Below are 21962 nucleotides of genomic sequence, written 5' to 3'. Positions count from 1 at the left end.
ATTGGTTTAAAAAACATAAATGTTTCAAGTAATGCTGCAGTGGAAAGTGATAGTGCCAGGAGTTGAGAAATCAGTCTTATCTCTGCCAGGAAGAAAACTACGCCATCTAACTGCAAATCACTTCATTTCTCTTTTCCTCATCAACCAAATGAGAGTTGGATTAAAAGACCTCTAAGGTCTCTTTCTTAATATTAATCTATAAAAGGAAACTTTAATTATCTAGGAAAAATCACAGATAGTTTATTTACAGATAATGTTAAATGAGATATTATTCTGTAAGCAGGATGTCCCAAAAGTCTGAGTGCAGTTTCAAGCTTCTTGAGGCAGGCACCACACTAAGACTTAGGGGACATGTTGTATATTGCTGGAAGAGTCCAAAAGTTATCTGGCCCAGGGGTGTCAAATAGACCATGTGCTACAACATGCCCAAGTAATGTATGAACTTGATTAAAATATAACTGGAAAATATTTAATAAAATAAATAAAAATTCATTAAATTATAGGTTACATTGTTGAGTCATTTTTCAATTGTGTCCATTACTCAATGACTCTATTTGGGGTTTTCTTGGCAAAGATACTTGACAAAGTTAGTTTGCCTTTTCTTATTTTATAGATGAGGAAAGTAAGGCAGAATGTTAAGTGACTTTCCCAGAGTCACACAGATAGTGACTAGTTTAAACTCAGAAAGATGAATCTTCCTGACTCTAGCCGTGGAACTCTGTGTACTGCACTATCTAGCTGCTCCATAGATAACATTGCTTTTGAAAACTCAGTCAATATGTGGTGAAAAGATCCTTACATACAGAGTTGTGACCCTATTCTGTTTGAGTTTTCCATTGCCAATCTATTCCAACATCTTTCTTTTATAAATGAGTATATAGTGGCCAGTGCAAACATATGTGGAAGGTTTCACACATGGTGAGGGATATAAAATTCAATTCCAAGTTCTCTGATCTCCCATGTCCTTGCCTTACAATAGGCTCTTAAGTTGATCTTAAAAGTTCTAATTCATTATGTCAACATTAGCTCAGGCCTCTTTGGGGGATTGGCTATTACCTGGTTGACCATTTCCTGAGCTCAAAGATAGCGTCCTTTCTTTTATCATTGCTTTATTTTCTGTCCTGTGGGATCTCCCATTCTTCCCTGGGTTTTTTTCTTAATTCCCACTCTAGAGCAGTTCCATGCTGGGAGATAGACCTCAGCCTTTACTTGTTCCCAAAATGGAATCAATCCTATTTCAGTTCTACTAAACCAGAGCTTCTTAAACTTTTTTTTTCCACTTGCAGCCCCTTTTCACCTGAGAAATGTTTACAAGGCCCTGACTGGAATTTAATTGTTTCTGGCAGTGTCTATGCATGTGCAGTGAAAAGTATGTGTGTTGTGTATTCAGAACCAATGCTGTAGTGAAGCTGCATGATTCAGTGTGGGCAAGCTCTGCCAGAAACACCTCAGACTTCTTATGCATTTGATTTTGAATTAATTGTTGGCCATTACATTCAGAAACCTATTGCAGTTGCCAAATTTTTCAGGACCCCTACATTCATTATCTAATCCACAGTTTAAGAAACTTTGTCCCAGTTGTGATTCTGTATATTTTTAACTTAACACAGAATGGGCTTTGAGTTATTGATTTAAAAGCCCTTTCCTCCTCCCATTAGATTTATTTATTTTTAGCAAAAGCTTTCGATATAGAAAAATGGATTTTGAAAGCCTAAGTCCAACTGGCAAAGAAAATTGAATATTGTTTGAATTTTTCACCATAGCATGAGATGTCATTAATGAGCTATTTCTTTGCTGTTTCTTCATAACCATAATATTTCAAGTAGAATAGACCTTAATAGCTATATAACTTGACCTATCTTCTTATAAACTTGAACCCTTTTGCCATTCTGTCTACCTTTCTATGGGTGTTTCATAGTGAACTAAACACAGAGCACAAATATGTAATTGAAAAAAATATACCAGTGCCAAAAGCTCTGCCAAAAAAATACATCCTGGCTAGGGCTACCTAAGGAATATATAGTATTCAGGTTCTGATGTGCCTAGAAGGGTTCTTTTGATTTCTTGCTTTAAATTACATCATTTTAGAGAATGCTACTTTAAAAAAATGTAGACTTCCGGCCAAGATGGCGGCGTGGAGGCAGACAGCTGCTTGAGTTCCATGTTTTCTCTCAGGACTTACTTCATGACACGCCTCGGAGTTAATGCTTGACCAGAAAAGAAACCCACAAATAATCACCAACAAAAGACATCCTTAAAATTCACCAGAAAAGGTCTGTGTTTGCTCAGGCAAGGGTCAAACAGACTGTTTGCAGACTGAGGGCAGGCAGCCAGAGTGAAACAGGCAGCTCACACAACCCAGACCAGAGGGGGGAGGGGTACAATGTCTTCTGTTTCTGCGAAAAGACTTTTACCCCAGTGTGGATACTCCATCTTGGCAGCAAGTCAGGAATAGCAGAGAAGGTGTAAACACCAGAGGTGAAGAATAAAACCCCAGAAAGCCAGCATCTCTCAGAATGTGGCCATCCTCACCCCCACCAGGAGTGACTCAGAGCATACTTAGAGCCTCATAGCACAGAGGCAGCACAGCCATCTCTGTCCTGTTAGTGGCTCACTGCTGCCCTCCCCCCCCCAGTCTGTAGAGGAAGCCCGTTAACACCATCCAGCCCCATCCCTCCCCCCAAAAAAACAGACCAATTGTTTCTCTTGTCAATTTGTTTTCTTTGATTCCTGCTCTGACAAAATGAACAAAAAATTCAAAAGGGTTCTAACCATCGACACCTTCTGTATGGAGAAAGAGCAGACTTCATACACTGAGCAGACTAAAAGCAGACTGTCTCCAGAGGAATCCCCTAAGGGGGATATGAGCTGCTCCTCAATATATAAGACTCTCATAGAGGAAATCAAAAAGGCTTTCACAAGAGAGCTAGAAAAGAGATGGGAAAAGGAAAGGGAAGCTTGGCAAGAGAGTCTGGAGAAGTCATTCCATGCATTTAAAGACAAAGTGGATAAAGAAAACAAATCATTGAGAAACAAAATTAGTGAGCTGGAAAAAGAAAACAGCTCTCTCAAAAATAAAATGGACGAAAAGGAAAAAAACTCCATAGACGAAAAAAACTCACTTAAAAACTCAATTGGACAATTACAAAAAAATATAAAAAAAGTGAGTGAAGAAAATATATCATTGAAAATTAGACTCGAACAAGTAGAAATGAATGACTCAAAGAGAAACCAAGAAGTAGTCAAGCAAAACCAGAAAAACGAAACAATTGAAAAGAATGTCAAGTACCTTATTAGAAAGACAACAGACCTGGAAAACAGATCCAGGAGAGACAATTTGAGAATAATTGGACTCCCTGAAAAATGTGAAGAAAAAAACAGCCTGGACACTATTTTCCAGGAAATTATCAAAGAGAACTGCCCAGACGTTCTGGAAACAGAGGGTAAAATAGACATTGAAAAAATTCATCGATCACCTCTGAAAGGGACCCTAATATCAAAATGCCAAGAAATATATTGGCCAAGTTCAAGAACCATCAGATGAAGGAAAAATACTGGAAGATATGGAGGAGCCACAATAAGGATAACCCAGGATCTAGCAGTGTCCACATTAAAAGAACAAAGGGCCTGGAGCATGATATTCCAGAAGGCTAAAGAACTTGGTATGCAGCCAAGAATAACTTACCCAGCAAAAATAAGCATCGTTTTCCAGGGAAGAAGTAGACATTTAACGAAATAAATGAATTCCATCTATTCTTGATGAAAAAACCAGACCTACACAAAATGTTTGATCTTCAAATACAGAACTCAAGAGATTTCTAAAAAGATAAAAAGAAATCTTGAGAACTATATTTCTGCCATAAAGATATGTAAGGAACACATATATAATTTGTCCTAGAAACTAGAAGTGGAAAGGAAATTATATCATAAAAAAGGGTAAAGTGGTGGTACTACATCTCATGAAGAGGCAAAGGTAACCTATTATATCTGAGAGAAAGAAAGAAGAGAGATGAACATAGTGTGTATCAATAGACATATTTGATTTATGGTGAAACTTCTTCCACTTCATTGAAAAGTGAGAGAGAAGGAGTAAGCTAAGGGGAAGGGAATACAGAAATTGTGAGAAAAAGGGGTAAAATAGGAAGAGGAACTTTAAGGTGAGGAGGGATACTAAAAAGGGAGGGTTGTGAAAAGCAAACGGTGTTCACAAGTTTAATACTGGGTACGGGGATAACAGGGAAGGAAAGAAGAAAAGCATAAGCAGGGGTTAACAGGATGGCAAGCAATATAGAATTAGTCATTCTAACCATAAATATGAATGGGGTAAACTCCCCCATAAAGAGGAAGCGGTTAGCAGACTGGATTAAAAGTCAGAATCCTACTATAAGTTGTTTACAGGAAACACACCTGAAACAGGGTGATACATTCAAACTAAAAGTAAAAGGGTGAAGCAGAATCTACTATGCTTCGGGTAAAGCCAAAAAAGCAGGGGTAGCCATCCTCATTTCAGATCAAGCAAAAACAAAAATTGATCTAATTAAAAGAGATAAGGAAGGGCATTATATCCTGCTAAAGAGTAACATAGATAATGAAGCAGTATCAATATTAAACATATATGCACCAAGTGGTACAGCATCTAAATTCTTAAAAGAGAAATTAAGAGAGCTGCAAAAAGAAATAGACAGCAAAACTATAATAGTGGGAGATCTCAACCTTGCACTCTCAGAATTAGATAAATCAAACCACAAAATAAATAAGAAAGAAGTCAAAGAGGTAAACAGAATACTAGAAAAGATTGATATGATAGATCTTTGGTGAAAGCTAAATGGAGACAGAAAGGAGTATACTTTCTTTTCAGCAGTTCATGGAACCTATACAAAAATGAATCATATACTAGGGCATAAAAACCTCAAAATCAAATGTAGTAAGGCAAAAATAGTAAATGCATCCTTTTCAGACCACAATGCAATGAAAATTACATTTAATAAAAAGCCAGGGGAAAATAGACCAAAAAAATTGGAAACTAAATAATCTTATACTAAAGGATGATTGGGTAAACAGCAAGTCATAGACATAATTAATAACTTCACCCAAGAAAATGATAATAATGAGACATCATACCAAAATGTGTGGGATACAGCCAAAGCAGTAATAAGGAGAATTTTTAAATCTTTACAGGCCTACTTGCATAAAATAGAGAAAGAGGGGGTCAACGAATTGGGCTTACAACTAAAATTGCTAGAAAAGGAACAAATTAAAAACCCCCAGACAAACACAAAACTTGAAATTCTAAAAATAAAAGGTGAGATTAATGAAATTGAAAGTTTAAAAAAACTATTGAATTAATTAATAAAACTAAGAGTTGGTTCTATGAAAAAAAAACAACAAAATAGACAAACCCTTAGTAAATCTGATTAAAAAAAGGAAAGAGAAAAAGCAAATTGTTAGTCTTGAAAATGAAAAGGGAGAACTCACCACTAATGAAGAGGAAATTAGAACAATAGTTAGGAGCTACTTTGCTCAACTTTATGCCAATAAATTCGATAACTTAAATGAAATGGAAGCATTCCTTCAAAAATATAGCTTGCCCAGATTAAGAAAGGAAGAAGTAAGTAGTCTAAATAGTCCCATCTCAGAAAAAGAAATAGAACAAACTATTAACCAACTCCCTAAGAAAAAATCCCCAGGACCAGATGGATTTACATGTGAATTCTACCAAACATTTAAAGAACAACTAACTCCAATGCTATATAAACTATTTGAAAAAATAGGGATTGAAGGAGCCCTACCAAATTCCTTTTATGACACAGACATGGTACTGATAGCTAAACCAGGTAGATTGAAAACTGAGAAAGAAAACTATAGACCAATCTCCTTAATGAATATTGATGCTAAAATCTTAAATAAGATTAGCAAAAAGACTTCAGAAAATCATCCCCAGGATAATACACTATGATCAAGTAGGATTTATACCAGGACTGGTTTAATATTAGGAAAACTATTAGTATAATTGACCATATTAATAATCAAATTAATAAAAACCATATGATCATCTCAATAGATGCAGAAAAAGCATTTGGTAAAATCCAACATCCATTCCTACTAAAAACGCTTGAGAGTATAGGAATAAATGGAGTATTCCTTAAAATAATAACGAACATATATTTAAAGCCTTCAATAAATATCATGTGTAATGGCGATAAACTGGAACCTTTCCATGTAAGATCAGGAGTGAAACAAGGTTGCCCACTATCACCATTACTATTCAATATACTACTCGAAACGCTAGCCTCGGCAACAAGAGCCGAGGAAGAGATTCAAGGAATTAGAGTAGGAAACGAGGAAATCAAACTATCACTCTTTGAAAATGACATGATTTTATGCTTAGAGAACCTCAAAGACTGCTAAAAAGTTATTAGAAATAATTCAGAACTTTAGCAAAGTTGCAGGATACAAATAAATCCACATAAATCCTCAGCATTTTTATACATTACCAACACAATCCAAGAGCAAGAGATACAAAGAGAAATTCCATTCAAAATAATTGTCGATAGTATAAAATATTTGGGAATACATCTACCAAAGGAAAGTCAGGAATTATATGAGCAAAATTATGAAACACTTGCCACAAAAATAAAGTCAGATTTAAATAATTGGATAGACATTGAGTGCTCTTGGATAGGCCGAGAGAATATAATCAAGATGACAATACTCCCTAAATTAATCTATTTTCTTAGTGCTATACCAATCAGACTCCCAAGAAACTATTTTAATGGCCTAGAAAAAATAACTCTCTGCAAAAAAAAAAAAAAGCTCTCTGCAGGAAGGGAAGTCACTTCTTTGGACAAGAGTTAACAGCAACTGCCTGGAGACAACGGTTCGTTACAGGAAGAAGAATCTGTCTGAGAGATTTGAGTAGACACAGCAGATCTCTTCCCAGAGAGCGATCCAGCAGCTTCTGGAGACGACAGCTCGTTACATTTGGCGCCCAACGTGGGGCAAGGACTTTTGCTTATCCTGACAAGAGGAGCTAGACCAGACCTTCGCAATTTTGCGCCCGAACAGGGACAGACACAGTCCTGATTCCAGTGGAAAAGCCTCCCATCCAGATCTCAGTCTCTCTAACCCAGAACCGTGAGTAACGAGGAAACTTTGTTAAAGATTAAGTGAGCGTGCTAATAGATAAATAAGGAACTTGTTAAGGGATAAACCAGCAATCTCTTATAGTGAAATGGGGCAAACACCTTCTGTTCAAGGAAAATGTTTAGAGAGCATCATCAAGGTTATGAAAAGCCAAGGCTTGATTATAATTTTAGAGGAGATTACTGAACTTTTAAGAACTGTGAAGGTCATATGTCCTTCTTTTTCTCTGGAAGAAGAATTGGATCCAGATGAATGGGAATTAGTAGGAAAGCAATTAGGTGAACACTACAATTCCAGGCCAAACTCAATTTCCAAAGATACAATTCATATATACAATGTAATCCAATTGGCTTTAAAAAATGTTATTCTAAAGGAAGAGATGAAGGAGCAAAATGGGGAAGTGTCAACTAAACTAGGTGAAAAGGATGAATCAGATAACAATGAAGTTAAGTACAATTCTGAGCAACAGCAACAGGAGCACCTCCCATCTTCTCCCTCAATTAACCCTTCAGGGGTGGAGCAAGAAGGAGGAGAGGAAGAGGCAGAAAAACAAACTGTGAAGCAGTCTAAGCCTATGACAAGATTAGAAAAAGCATTGGTTAAAGCTAAGAGAGAAGGACAGGATATAAGTGATTTTATACATGCATATCCTGTGATTGAAAATATTGATTCTGTAGGTCATAAAATGAGAAGATATGCACCTTTAGATTTGAATAAAATTAAGGATTTGAAAAAAGGTTGTACCCTTTATGGGGCTACATCAGCTTATGTCAAAATGTTACTAGATGGTTTGTCTTATGAAGTCCTAACCCCGAATGATTGGAAATCCATAGCAAGGACATGTCTGGAACCTGGAGAAAATTTATTATGGCTTGCGGAATTTCATGAATTATGTAAAATTCAAGTCAGATGCAATTTGGAAATAGGAGTTAACACACAATTCACTTTTGAGCACTTAGCTGGTGAAGGTCAGTATGGAGAGAATTCGGAACAGATTAATTATACCATGACAATATATGAACAAATTGCCAAGGCTGCAATAAAAGCTTGGGGTGTCCTTCCTGGACAGAAAGATCGTGGAGAGGCTTTCACTAAAATACAGCAAGGTCCCAATGAACCTTTTGCAGATTTTGTGGGACGTTTGCAAACTGCTGTCAAAAGAACTATTGGAGAAAATTCAGCTACAGAAATAATGACCAGACATCTGGCTAAGGAAAATGCCAACGAGATTTGCAAAAGAATTATATGGGGATTAGACAAAGATGCTCCTTTAGAGGAGATCATAAGACGTTGTGCTACAGTGGGAACAAATGCTTTTTACACCCGGACAATGATGAATGTGGAAAGACAGGGTCCCTCCTGGCAAGGGCCTTCTAGAGAAACTCGGCGATGTTTTCAATGTGGAAAAATTGGGCATCTAAGAGCTCAGTGTAGATATGGAGATACAGTGAGAAGACAGGGTGAAAGAAGACCTAAAACCCCATGTCCAAAATGCAACAGAGGACTCCATTGGGCATCAGAGTGTAGAATAATTCAGGGAAATGGGATGAGGGGCCCAGGTCCAGGGCCCCAGGCAAAAAAGACTTGGGGCATGATGGCAGCTGATGTTACACCCAAAGAACCTTTAGAAGGCCAGGACTCTGATTTAATCAATCAGCAGAGAAGCAATCACATGGCAGAAAGGGATTACCTGATAAGTGAGCCAAAAGGCAATCAGATTGCAAAAATGGATTACACTTGGGGAGAATACAGGCCTTTTAAACCAACAGGGCTGTGTCCAGTGCAAACAATTCCAATGTAATTGCCAGATGATGAGAAGAGATTTAGAAAGTGGTAAACAGAAGGAAATTAGATAGGTTAACTGCCTGGGAGAGAGGGTTTGCTTGTATATATGAATGGACAGTTTTGCCACAGGGAATGAAAAACAGCCCTACTATGTGCCAAATGTATGTTGCAGCTGCTCTTGCTCCAGTAAGAAAAGCCTTTCCAAAAGTAATATTGTTACATTATATGGATGATATTTTGGGATGTGCACCTGAGGAACAAATGTTAGAGGCATGTCTACAAAGGACCATGGAAACATTAAAGTACTACAAACTGCATATAGCTACAGAAAAAATTCAAAGACATGCTCCTTTTCAATATTTAGGATATGAAGTATATCCTAAGACACTCACAGTACAAAAGCTTTCTTTAAGAACAGAGAAGTTGAACACCTTAAATGACTTTCAAAAATTAATAGGAGATATCCAATGGATGCGTCCAGTGTTAGGCTTAACTACCAATCAACTACAACCTCTATATGACATTTTAAGGGGAGACAGTGCTTTAAATTCACCACGCCAGCTTACAAAAGAAGCACAAAAGGCTTTGAGAGAAGTTGAACTGGCTTTATCCAATGTGGTTGAAAGAGTCACTCAAAAACCCTTGGAAATATCAGTTTTTGCTACAAAAGAGGCACCCACAGCAGTCCTTCATCAAGGAGACAGAGTGATTGAGTGGGTGAACCTCCCAGCACAACCAGAACAAAGCCTCACACCTTACCCAGTGCTTGTGGCTAGGATTTTATTAAAGGCTATTAAGAGAGTAACACAATTATCTGGGATAAGTCCTGAAAAAATATACACATTCTATACTAACGCACAGATTAATGTATGCTGTGAGACCATCCCAGAATGGCAAATTTTATTGGCCACCGCTCCAAATTTTGCACATGGATCTCCATTAAAGATTACCCGGCTACTACATAATTGGCGATGGATTTTTGAAGAAAAGGTTTCTGAGGTTCCTCTTAAAGGACCAACAATCTTTACAGATGCCTCCAAAGAAAATATTTGTGCCATATACTCTCATGATTTAACCATAAAGAGAGTAATCAGGACTCCTTTTCAATCCACTCAACAGAATGAATTATTTGCTATCATGCTAGCTCTCACTTATTACCCAGGAGACGTAAATATAATTACTGATTCAGCCTATTCAGTAGGTGTAGTACAAAGAATTGCCACAGCCCAAATAAAATTTGCAGCCTCCAATATTTATCAGCTCTTTAAGGAACTTCAAGAGCAAGTGAGAAAACATCCAGGCAAGATTTATATCTTGCATGTCCACTCACATAGTGGACTTCCAGGTCCCATTTTTGATGGAAATTCAAAGGCAGATAGCCTTCTAACCATGTTAGCCAGTAGTCCTTTATTTCAGGAAGCACAAGAATCTCATTCTAAATATCATCAGGCTGCTCGAGCTTTACGTTTACAATTTGGAATCACAAGAGAGGAAGCTAGGAGCATAGTAAAAAGCTGTACAGCTTGTCTTCCTTTCCACGCTCCTACACTCCCTCCAGGGAAGAATCCTCGTAGTTTGAGACCCAATGAAATCTGGCAAATGGATGTGACCCATTATAAATCTTTTGGTCGTCTATCTTTTATTCATGTCGTGGTAGACACCTTTTCAGGATTCACATTTGCAATGCCAGCAGCAAAAGAGACAGCCCGAGTGGTCACTGAATTCCTTATACAGGCTTTTGCAATTATGGGTGTGCCACAAGCAATAAAAACAGACAATGGACCTGCATATACGTCCAAACATTTTACACACTTTTGTGCACAGTATAAGATTTTACATACCACGGGCATACCCTTTAATCCTCAAGGGCAGGCAATAGTAGAGAGAAGAAACAGAGATATTAAGACACTCCTCCAAAAACAAAAGAAAGGGGGAGCCACAGGTAGCCCTAGGGAACTTCTAAATTTAGTTCTCTATACCATTAATTTTCTAATTTTTGACAAAGATGCACTGGCTCCAGCAGACAGGTTTTATAACCCACCAGAAGGGCAGTGTCCAGTGAGAGCATCTCCACTGTCCTTAGATAATCGCCAGGTGATGTGGAGAGATCCAGAAAGTGGTGAATGGAAGGGACCAGATAGGTTAACTGCCTGGGGGAGAGGGTTTGCTTGTATTTCTTCAGCAGGAGAAGGAATCAGATGGGTGCCAACGAGTCATATTCGCCTTGTCCACCAGAGAGAGACAGAAAAAGAGAAAGACCTCAAAATAAAGGAGAAGATCTAAGAAACATCTGACACTGAAAGATCATGGATAATAAGAAGACTGTTAAAGAACTTTAAAAACCAGCAGGAATCATTGGACTTCCTCACACAAGATGAGACTAATGGACAATGGACTTATGGACATTTATAAATTTTCAATTTATGATTATGATTATGTTATATACTTCTAGCATGTGTTATATTACTATGTTACTATGTGCTTATGTAATTTATGTAATTATCTGTAATACTTCCCATATTGATGGATTTATGTTTCAAGGTCATTTATGTAATTATCTGTAATACTTCCCATATTGATGGATTTGTGTTTCAAGGTCATGACTGTCCTATGTTCTAAATCAAAAGAAAGGGGGAGATGTTAGGATTACTAGGTGAGAACTCAGGTTGTCTGGATGGTGACAAGGTGAGAATTCAGGTTTTCTGGACAATTACAAGTTGAGAACTCAGGTTGACTTGATAGAGGGGGCAAGCTCATTGGCTGGGGTGGTTCTTCCCAGAAGCCCTTGCATTATCCCACGCCCATTCTCTGGGAGGATAAAAAGAGACAGCACTGGGTGCAGAGAGCAGATCGGCCTGGAGAAGGATAAGAGCTGGAGGAGATTCAGAGCCAGGATTCAAGAAGAAAGACTCTGAATTGCATCAGGCTTGATGGGGCTCTCTGCAGGAAGGGAAGTCACTTCTTTGGACAAGAGTTAACAGCAACTGCCTGGAGACAACGGTTCGTTACAGGAAGAAGAATCTGTCTGAGAGATTTGAGTAGACACAGCAGATCTCTTCCCAGAGAGCGATCCAGCAGCTTCTGGAGACGACAGCTCGTTACAGAATTCATATGGAACAAGAGGTGGAGAATTTCAAGGGAAGTAATGAAAAAAAAATTAAATGAAGGTGGTCTAGCTGTACCTGATCTAGAACTGTATTATAAAGCAATAGTCACCAAAACCATTTGGTATTGGCTAAGAAATAGACTAGTTGGTCAGTGGCATAGGTTAGGTTCACAGGGCAAGATAGTGAATAAAAATAGCAATCTAGTGTTTGACAAACCCAAACATCCCAACTTTTGGGATAAGAATTCATTATTTGACAAAAACTGCTGGGAAAACTGGAAATTAGTATGGCAGAAACTAGGCATGGACCCACATTTAACACCACATACTAAGATAAGATCAAAATGGGTCCAAGATTTAGGTATAAAGAACGAAATCATAAATAAATTGGAGGAACATGGGATAGTCTACCTCTCAGACTTGTGGAGGAGGAAGGAATTTGTGTCCAAAGTAGAACTAGAGACCATTATTGATCACAAAATAGAAAATTTTGATTACACCAAATTAAAAAGTTTCTGCACAAACAAAACTAATGCAAACAAGATTAGAAGGGAAGTAGCAAATTGTTAAAACATTTTACAGTTAAAGGTTCTGATAAAGGCCTCATCTCCAAAATATACAGAGAATTGACTTTAATTTATAAGAAATCAAGCCATTCTCCAATTGATAAATGGTCAAAGGATATGAACAGACAATTTTCAGATGATGAAATTAAAACTATTTCCACTCATATGAAAGAGTGTTCCAAATCACTATTGATCAGAGAAATGCAAATTAAGACAACTCTGAGATATCATTACATACCTATCAGATTGGCTAAGATGACAAGAACAAATAACAATGAATGTTGGAGGGGCTGTGGGAAAACTGGGACACTGATGCATTGTTGGTGGAGTTGTGAAAGAATCCAACCATTCTGGAAAGCAATCTGGACTTATGCCCAAAAAGTTATCAAAATGTGCATACCCTTTGACCCAGCAGTGCTACTACTGGGCTTATATCCCAAGGAAATACTAAAAAAGGGAAAGGGGATATATTAAAAAAGGGAAAGGGACCTGTATATGGCAAAATGTTTATGGCAGCCCTTTTTGTAGTGGCTAGAAACTGGAAAATGAATGGATGTCCATCAATTGGAGAATGGTTGGGTAAATTATGGTATATGAATGTTATGGAATATTATTGTTCTGTAAGAAATGACCAACAGGAGGAATACAGAGAGGCTTGAAGAGACTTACATCAACTGATGCTGAGTGAAATGAGCAGAACTAGGAGATCATTATACACTTCAACAATGATACTCTATGAGGATGTATTCTGATGGAAGTGGATATCTTCAGCATAGAGAAGAGCTAATCCAATTCCAATTGATCAGTGATGAACAGAATCAGCTACATCCAGAAAAGGAATACTGGGAAATGAGTGTAAACTGTGAGCATTTTTTTTTTGTTTTTCTTCCCAGATTATTTTTACCTTCCGAATGCAATTCTTCCTTTGCAACAACAACAAAATTCGGTTCTGCACATATATATTGTACCTAGGATATACTATAACGTATTTAATATGTATGGGAATGCCTGCCATCTAGGGGAGGGGGTAGAGGGGAGGAGGGGAAAAATTCGGAACCGAAGGGAGTACAAGGCATAATGTTGTAAAAAAAAAATACCTATGCATATGTACTGTCAAAAAAAGTTATAATTATAAAAATTAATAAAAAAAAGAAAATATGTATCATTTCTAAAATTTGTCACTATTCTCCTAGTGTAGTTACATTTGGAAATTCAGTATTTTGTTGTCATTTCTTAGAGACTTTCAGGAGGCAGTATATTTGGTGGATGAGGATACTAAAGTTGGCTTTTCTTTATTTTGTAGTAAAATTTGCCAAATAAGGATTTAGTATAAAGCTTTCCAAGACAAAAATGTAAAATAATCTTACTTTTTTTTAGTGTTGAGGAATTTGAGGACTTATGTATTTGCATAAAATTAATTTTTACTGCCTGTTGAATATGATTTTTAGGTAATGAAGAGATAAGGATTCTTTTCTATCCCACTTTTAACTTTTTTAAAAAATCATTAGAAAGATGGCAGTGTTAATAACTACTGTAAAATCTTGATTATCTATGTCAGTAGGGGGAAAAAAGGAAAAACATCAATAATACAAAAACCCCCTTGGTTTGTTGTCAAGCATTTTTTTCAGTTGTCAGTAAGCTTAATTGGTTTAGATGATATCTCCTTTCCTTTCTGCTACTTTCCTTCTCAGTAGGTGCTAATTGCAAGTAAAATGGCCAGAATAATTAACTATATGTGATCCTAGGATCATAATTCAAGACTTCAGAGAATCCATGATTTCATTTATAGAAATCCTCTCTCCACTTGATAGAGATACCTTGATAGCTCAAAAGCAGCTGCATATAGGGGAAAAACAGTGATTTGGGAATGAGGGGAATTTAGCTTTCTGCTGTTTATTTGGACAGATTATTTCATCCCTTTGGGTTTTAGTTATTTCATCTATAAACTCAAAGTTGGATTAGATCAGGGCTTCTTAATCTTTTTGTGTGTGTCATAGACCCTTTTGACATTCTAGGAAAGCCTTTGGATTCCTTCTCAGAATAGTGGGTTTTGTTTTTATTTAATTAAAATTAAACATATAGGACTAAAAAGAAAACCAATTATATTAAAATATGATTATTAAAATACTTTTTAAAAACACAAGTTCAGAGACCCTAGAATAATATAATCCTTGGATTAGATATTTTTAAAGCCTCATATAGCTTTAGATCCTATAATATTCATAATTTGTTGTGGTTTTAAATTACTTTTCAAGGGATGGTCTGCCTTCTAAAAATCAGTCTCTCTGGGGAGGAAAAATCAATATTGTCATAAATACTTTAAGCATAAGTGAGTGACTAGATGAATGCTGGTGCCAGCAATAATAATTAGAAATTTAGGAAAAAGGACAAGTTGAGTTGTTGTTTTGTTTTCTTTTTTTTTGGGGGGGGGGTGATAAATGAGTTTTAGACCTGTTGAGTTAATGGTGGTTTAAGAAACCAGAATGGGACCTTATTTTATCTGCAACAGGAACTTCCAAATGATAAAAGTCTCTATATGAATTCAAGTTGGAACCTTCCCCATACCTTCAATGTATTAGAATTTACCCCATGACTAAGAGGGCAAGTTTATAGTCTCATAGCCAGTGTATGTCAAAGTGAGAGTTTGATCCCAATGTTAAAGTATATATAAATGCTAACTATTATTATTTTCTTTCCTTTATAGAACTTGGAGTCACATGATAATCGTAATCTTGCTAGTCTTTCAATAGCTAAAAATAATGTGATAGATATTCTCTTTCTTAGCTGGACAGACAGAATCTCTGAATTTAACTCTCATCTCTTCTCTGCCATTTCTCAACTCTCTCTTCTCCCTTCAATTTGGTTATAGAAATGATAATCTTAATATTTATTGAGGGTAATTACTATTTGTGACATTACTTCTGTTTCCTTGTATCTTCTCCAGTCTTTGATGCTATAGTTATCCTTTCTTTTATGCATCTTAAAGCACCAAAACTTTTTCTTCTTTTTCTCTTTTTTCCTTGATTCCTCATCTGCCTACAAGCATGTGCAGGTGTTCATTTCCTCAAAGTTTTTTATGACACCTAGTTATCCCATCACATCCTTCTCTTGACTTTTATATCATATCCAGACACTATCTCATCTTTCTCTCTTCTAAAACTAATTTTTTTCAAAAACTACAATCAGTTCACTCCTACACCCATCAGTATACTTAGAATATTCTCTCTATTGTTGTCCAATCATTTCAGTCATGTTTCAATTTTGTGACCCTATTTGGGATTTTCTTGACAAATATATTGGAATGGTTCACCATTCCCTTTTGGAGCTTATTTTACAGAGGACAAAACTGAGGCAAATAGGGACAAGTGACTTACTCTGATTCACACTGTTAGTGTCTGAGGTCATATTTGAACTCAGGTTTTCCTTACTCAAGATCCAGGTCTTATCACTGTACCACCTAATTGCCTTTTTACTTCTTTCTCAAAGATTATCAATAAAGCTTTGCCAGTATTCATACTCTTTGATATCTTTGTAACTTTTGACATGTATAATTATTTCATATTTTATTTAGAGATTGGCTTTAGAGATACTGTAGTTCATAAATTTTATTTCCTCAACTATACATTCTCTGTCTTGTCTGTCTCTCTTTTCTTGACCCCCCATGTAGCTGTTCCCCAAAGATACTTGGGTCATTTCTTTTTTTTTTACTTTATACCCATTTTTAGTGGGTATTTAATCTTTAAAGTACAACCATGGTAGCTGTGCTGTGAATGACTACCATATCAAAGTCCCTAGCTTTGACCTTGCTTCTACATTCTAGACCCATGTCTTCACATGTTTATTTAACTGATACTTCAAATTTAATATATTCAAACCCAAGTTTTTGATTTCCCTCTTTCCCCTTCAACCCTGACAGTCCTTCTGACTTTGTAATTTCTTTCCATGTTATTAAGCCAACCATTCTTCCACGTTTAAAATTTGGGGACAAGAATATTTGATTCTTCCCTCTCCCTCACTTTTTTTTCTAATTAGTTACCAAGTACTGTTGATAACACCTCTGCAACATCTCTCCCATCTGTTCTTTTCTCTATGTTCCCACCTGTCTAGATTTTTGCAATAGCCTTTTCACAATTCATCCTTAATATAGCTTCCAGAATAAACTATGTTATCTCTGCTTAGAAATCTTCACTACTATCCTGTTACTTGTCATTTAAAGTTCAAATAGTTTCCCTGGCATTTCAGGGATTCTGCATAGTCATACAACCTGAGTTTTCCCAAAACTTTGTGTTAATGCCCTTTAGAAATTCTGGGTTCTATCAAACTGGACTAATCTCATGCTCTGCTTCTGCTTTGTCTATGTTGTACACTCTGTGCCAAGAATAGCCTGTATCCTCTTCTTCAATTTTTGAAATTTGAATCATCCTTTAATATTTAACTGAAATGTCACTTCTTCAAAAGAAGCTTTCCATGATTCCCAATTCATATCAAGAATCACATTCCCTGTGTTCACAAAATCCTTTTTTTCATAATGTACTACAAAATATCAGAATTGCCCTTGTTTATGTCTTATCTTCCAATCAGATATGAGTTCCATGAGAGAAGGGGCTACATGTTATTAATTGTGGTATCTTCCTCAATGTCATTAGTTATATCAGTCACAGTAAATGAAGAAATTTTAAATTCTATGAATGAGTTCATTTACTTTGGCCGTATAGTTTCAGAGAATGTACATATAAATGAGGTTAATGCATGAATAACCAGAGCTAGTTCAGTGAGGCTGTGAAGAAAAGTATAGGAGAGAAAAGATGTATTCAATTGCCCATCAAATTGAAAGTCTATAAAGCTATTGTGTTGGCTTCTTTGTTGTATGCCTATGAAACCCAGACACAGCTCAGTGTGGGGCCTGGAAACAGAATCACTTCCATTAGAATTGTCTTAGGAAGATTTTGAAGATTTTCTGGCAAGTTAAAATACAGAACACAGAGGTCCTTTCTCAAGCTAAAATACCAAACACTCAAACTCTGCTATAGAGTGCCTTTCTAATGGGTTGGCCATATTGTTTGAAGGTCAAATGTACATTTGCCTAAAATATTATTTTATAGAGAACTCACACAAAAAAGTCATTCATATGTGATCAAAAGAAGTGATACAAGGGCACTCTCAAAGAGTCTCTGAAGAACTTTTGAATTGCTTGTGTGACATGGGAGATACTGGCAAAGGACCAAACAGCATGGTTTACCCGTTTTAAAAGAGAAACTGTGATCTATGGGAAAACAGAATTGCAATAGCTCAAAAGAAACATGAGATATGCAAAGTTAGAGATGTTTCCACTCCCAATGTTGATATGAACCAACTATACCTGACTTAAAGTAGATCTTTTATTGGTATGAACAGCTACAGTTAAACAAATTGTACATTGTGACTCCAATATAGTGATGTCATTTTGTTGCTCTTCAAGAATGAAGAACAAAAATCAACCAAACATCCTTGGTACCTAGCATAGAGTTCTGTCTATTGCCATTGCTTTAAAAATACTTGTTGATGCAGCTAAATTAACCATGGATAAAAATTAATTCTCTATTGAGATTTTTAATCTTTAAAATAATATTTCCTTCCAAAGATTTATTTTAAAATATTCTTCCAAGAATTCATCTAAGATGTTTTAAAATATTTTATTTTGTATTAAAAATAAATTTGTATTTATATCTTTTGCTTTTTCATCACCTACATTTTGCCATATGTCCCTCCCCTATGCTTCCTTCTAAAAAGTCATTTCTTATGATTAAGAATTTTTTGACAAGGAAGAAAAGCTAATCAACATATTGGAAAAAATTCTGACAGTATATGCAGTGTTCCATATCCATAGATTCCTAATTCTTCTAGATAGCTTTAGGCAATGACTTCTCATATCTCTTCTTTAGGACTTTGCTTGATTGTGATCATTTTTCAGCATTTGCTTTAATTGTTCTGTTCTTGTTCTTTCCCTTTATACTATTATAGTCAGTGAGTATATTCAGTGAGTATATTATACTCCTGATTCTGTACTTTATTTTTTGTTATCATTTCATACAAATTTTCCTATGCTTTTGTGTATTCATCATCTTCATTGATTCTTTTAATACATTCATTTTACCACAGCTTTTTTAGCCATTCTCAATTGGTGAGCATTTGGTTTTTGTTTTTTTTTTTTGTTTTTTTTTTTTTTTTTTTACATCTTTGCTGCCAAGATATATAGGATATTCTGGGAAGATTAGCAGATGCAATGGCCACACCCCATAAATCTATCTCAGCAGTTGAGCTATTCCAGGTTGAGAGTAAGAAGATGTTAATTCTAAGTAGGTGAAAACTTCCTTTAGCTTCTGCTAAGGTTGGATGAGAACAGTTTGTTCTAAGAGTCATGGAGTTGGCTGAAGCAGGTACTGTGGAGAGCTTCTAGCTTGGTCAGATATTGATACCAATATCATCCACTATATCTTTGGCCATCATCAGTAATCTTGACTTTTGAATTGCCATTGGACTTTGATAATAGTAGGAGGGAGACTGATGCTAATAACTTTGTACACCTCTACTCACTTAAATCCAATTAATACACAAATCAAGACATCTCTCCATAATGTCATTGGTCCTCTTCCAAATGTGAAAGATGAACAACATCTTTGCTATTACAAAAAGTGCTGCTGTTTTAATGGAGTATATAGAACTTTTCTTTTAACCTCTTTGGAGTATGTGTCTAGGAATACAATCAAAGAGTTGAAGAACATGGATATTGTAATCACATTAGTAGCATATTTCCAAAACGCTTTCCAAAATTGTTGGATGAATTTACAGTTCTACCAACAGTTCATCGGTGTATTCATCTTTCCATAATCTCTTCAACATTGACTATTTGATAATCCTTTTGTCAAATTGCTGTATGTAAGGTAAAACTTAAAAAATGTTTTGCTTTTCATTTCTCTTATGAATATATAATTTGTATGTATTCTTTCAGAAATGGTTTTTAAGAGTTTGCATTTTTTTGAGAACTGTTTAATATCTTGTAACTTGGGGAATGACATTTGTTTTTATAGAGTTTTATTAATTATATAATTTAGATATCTCACTCATAAAAATGTTTAATACAAAAATTTTTCACAGCTGACCATCTTTATCTTTTCTAATCATTCTATCCCTTATTTGATTAGCCACAGATCTGAAAGTTATTTGATTCTGGTTCTCTTCCAATTTTTTTTATGGTATGATCCTTAATTCCTAAGTTGAAATACAGTCAGACACAATCAGGTGACTCAGTGGGTAGAGTGCTAGAACTGGATTCAAAAATAACTAAGTTTAAATGCAGTCTTAGATATCCACTGGCTGTATAACCCTAGGCAAATAATTTAACCTCTCTCAGCCTCAATTTCCTAATCTCTAAAATTAGAATATTAATAGCTCTTGCCTCCCAGAATGAGGTGATAATTATAAAAATCAATAATTATAAAATGAGGTAATAATTGTAATTGCCAGCACAATGCCTGACACTTAGTAAGTGCTATATAAATGTTAGCTAATATTATCATTATTGTCAACATAAAAAGAGCATTGGTCTATCTAGGTAAAAAATTTCCATCTCTTACCCAGCCAGATTGTCACCATATTTATAAATATCTTAGCATTCACGAATTTAACGACATTTACCTTGTAATAAAATCTGTGGGTTTTATTGAATTCCTAACAAGTGTTACTTTAAACCATATTCTAATTACCTTATGTCTAGATTTTTTCAGCCCCTGACTCTATTATCATATTTATTCACAAACCTGCAGTGATCTTATTTTTATTAAGACATAAACAGTAACATTTTGCTATTAAAACAAGGAACTAATGTGTTAGGGACCTTTAAATGGGATAATGTTTGACTTAGAGAAGCTCTTGCAAAAATGAAAAGGGCTGCTTCAGAGGGCATTAGATACTACAAGCACCATCTTGATGATCACTTATTGAATCTACTGCAAAATGGGTCTTGTTCACACACAGGTTAGAATAAATAGCCTCTGAAAACACTTACCAATTATGAGGCTATAGGCTTTCATCAATGTTAATTCTCAAAGAAGACAACGTATATCAGAAAGATGAATGTCTCCACTTGCAAGTGAATTGGATTTAAGTGAAGCAGAGTTGTGCAGTCATCAGCCCTGCTCTCTCCTCCAGAATCATAGAAGTTCAGTGACATAGATCAGGAGGACTGGCAATAGTCCAAGAGCAGTGAGGGACCTTAGCCTTTAAGGTATTAAGAATTAGGAGATAATCTTAGCAGAAGAGAAAGTGTTGGTACGATGGAAAAGCATTGGCTTTGAAGTCAAAGGACCTGGTTTCAGATCATTAGTCTAAGGTTTAATGTATGACATTGAAACAAGTCACTACATCTAAGCCCTCATTGCCTATAAAATCAGATAGTTGGTCTTGCTGCTTTTAAGGTCCCTTCTAGCTTTAGATCTATGATTCTCTGGTCTAAGCCAAATCCTTACTTATGAATAAATAAAATTTTGTATGTGTGTATCTTCAATACTTCAGTACTTTTGTCAGAAATATTTATCTGAAAACTTTTCCTAGTTGACCTACTTTATATTTTTTAATTCTGATTATACTAAATTGTCTATATTTGCTTGTTTGAATTTTTTAAAAAAAGATTTTATCTCCTCTTGCTATCTTACCCAGGCTAGAAGTATAGGAGTTACTCTTAGGTCTAGTTCCACTATGGTTAGTTGAAAAGCGCTTTGACCAGGACATCTTCTCTTTAGCTAATTTGATGATAACCAGTCATAAGGTTCACCATATTGATACCAAATTTAATAGAGATATTCATAGCCTCTCAAAACAAAACAAAAAGACCAGTTAACCTCAGTCTTTTCTGGAACAGGAATTACAGACTTGTGCCATCACTATTAGGCTAACTCTGAAGGATGAGAAAGGGGAAACATAAGAACCTTTGTTCAAGGTCACATTGGTATTAAATGGCTGATTTGATATTTGGATCCAGGACCTCGACTCAAAATCTAGACCATTTTTACTCTGTGCCATGTTTCTACAATTCTATCTTTGTCAATCTGTCTGTCTTCTCTCTCCAAGGTAAATGGGATTAAGTGATTTGCCCAAGATCATAAAGATAGCTAGTAAGAGTCAAATATCTGAGGCTGAATATGAACTCAGATCCTTATGATTTCAGGTAGTGCTGTATTCACTGCACTACCTAGCTGCCTCAGTTTTTATAATTCTTCACTATTCCATAGGAGATTGATAGTATGGCTTAACTTCCATGTAGAATGTAATATTACATAATAATAGAAATGTAGGGTGTTAACAAGTTATCAAGGACAAGGCTTTAA

The 21962-nt window shown here is 35.8% G+C and overlaps 1 protein-coding gene and 1 long non-coding RNA gene across 2 annotated transcripts in view; both read left to right on the top strand.

The window, feature by feature from the left end:
- OXR1 (oxidation resistance 1) overlaps positions 1-21962 on the top strand; it is a 586011-nt gene that overhangs the window by 116864 nt on the left and 447185 nt on the right.
- Positions 18779-20216, top strand: LOC141542596 (uncharacterized). The gene is made up of 2 exons (XR_012482215.1): positions 18779-19809; positions 19854-20216. It is a non-coding gene; the product is annotated as an uncharacterized LOC141542596 (long non-coding RNA).

The sequence above is a fragment of the Sminthopsis crassicaudata genome, chromosome 1, assembly GCF_048593235.1.
Source record: "Sminthopsis crassicaudata isolate SCR6 chromosome 1, ASM4859323v1, whole genome shotgun sequence".
Lineage (NCBI taxonomy): Eukaryota > Metazoa > Chordata > Mammalia > Dasyuromorphia > Dasyuridae > Sminthopsis > Sminthopsis crassicaudata.
The sequence above is the reverse complement of the archived record's forward strand: the minus strand, read 5'-3'. Positions and strand labels throughout refer to the sequence as shown.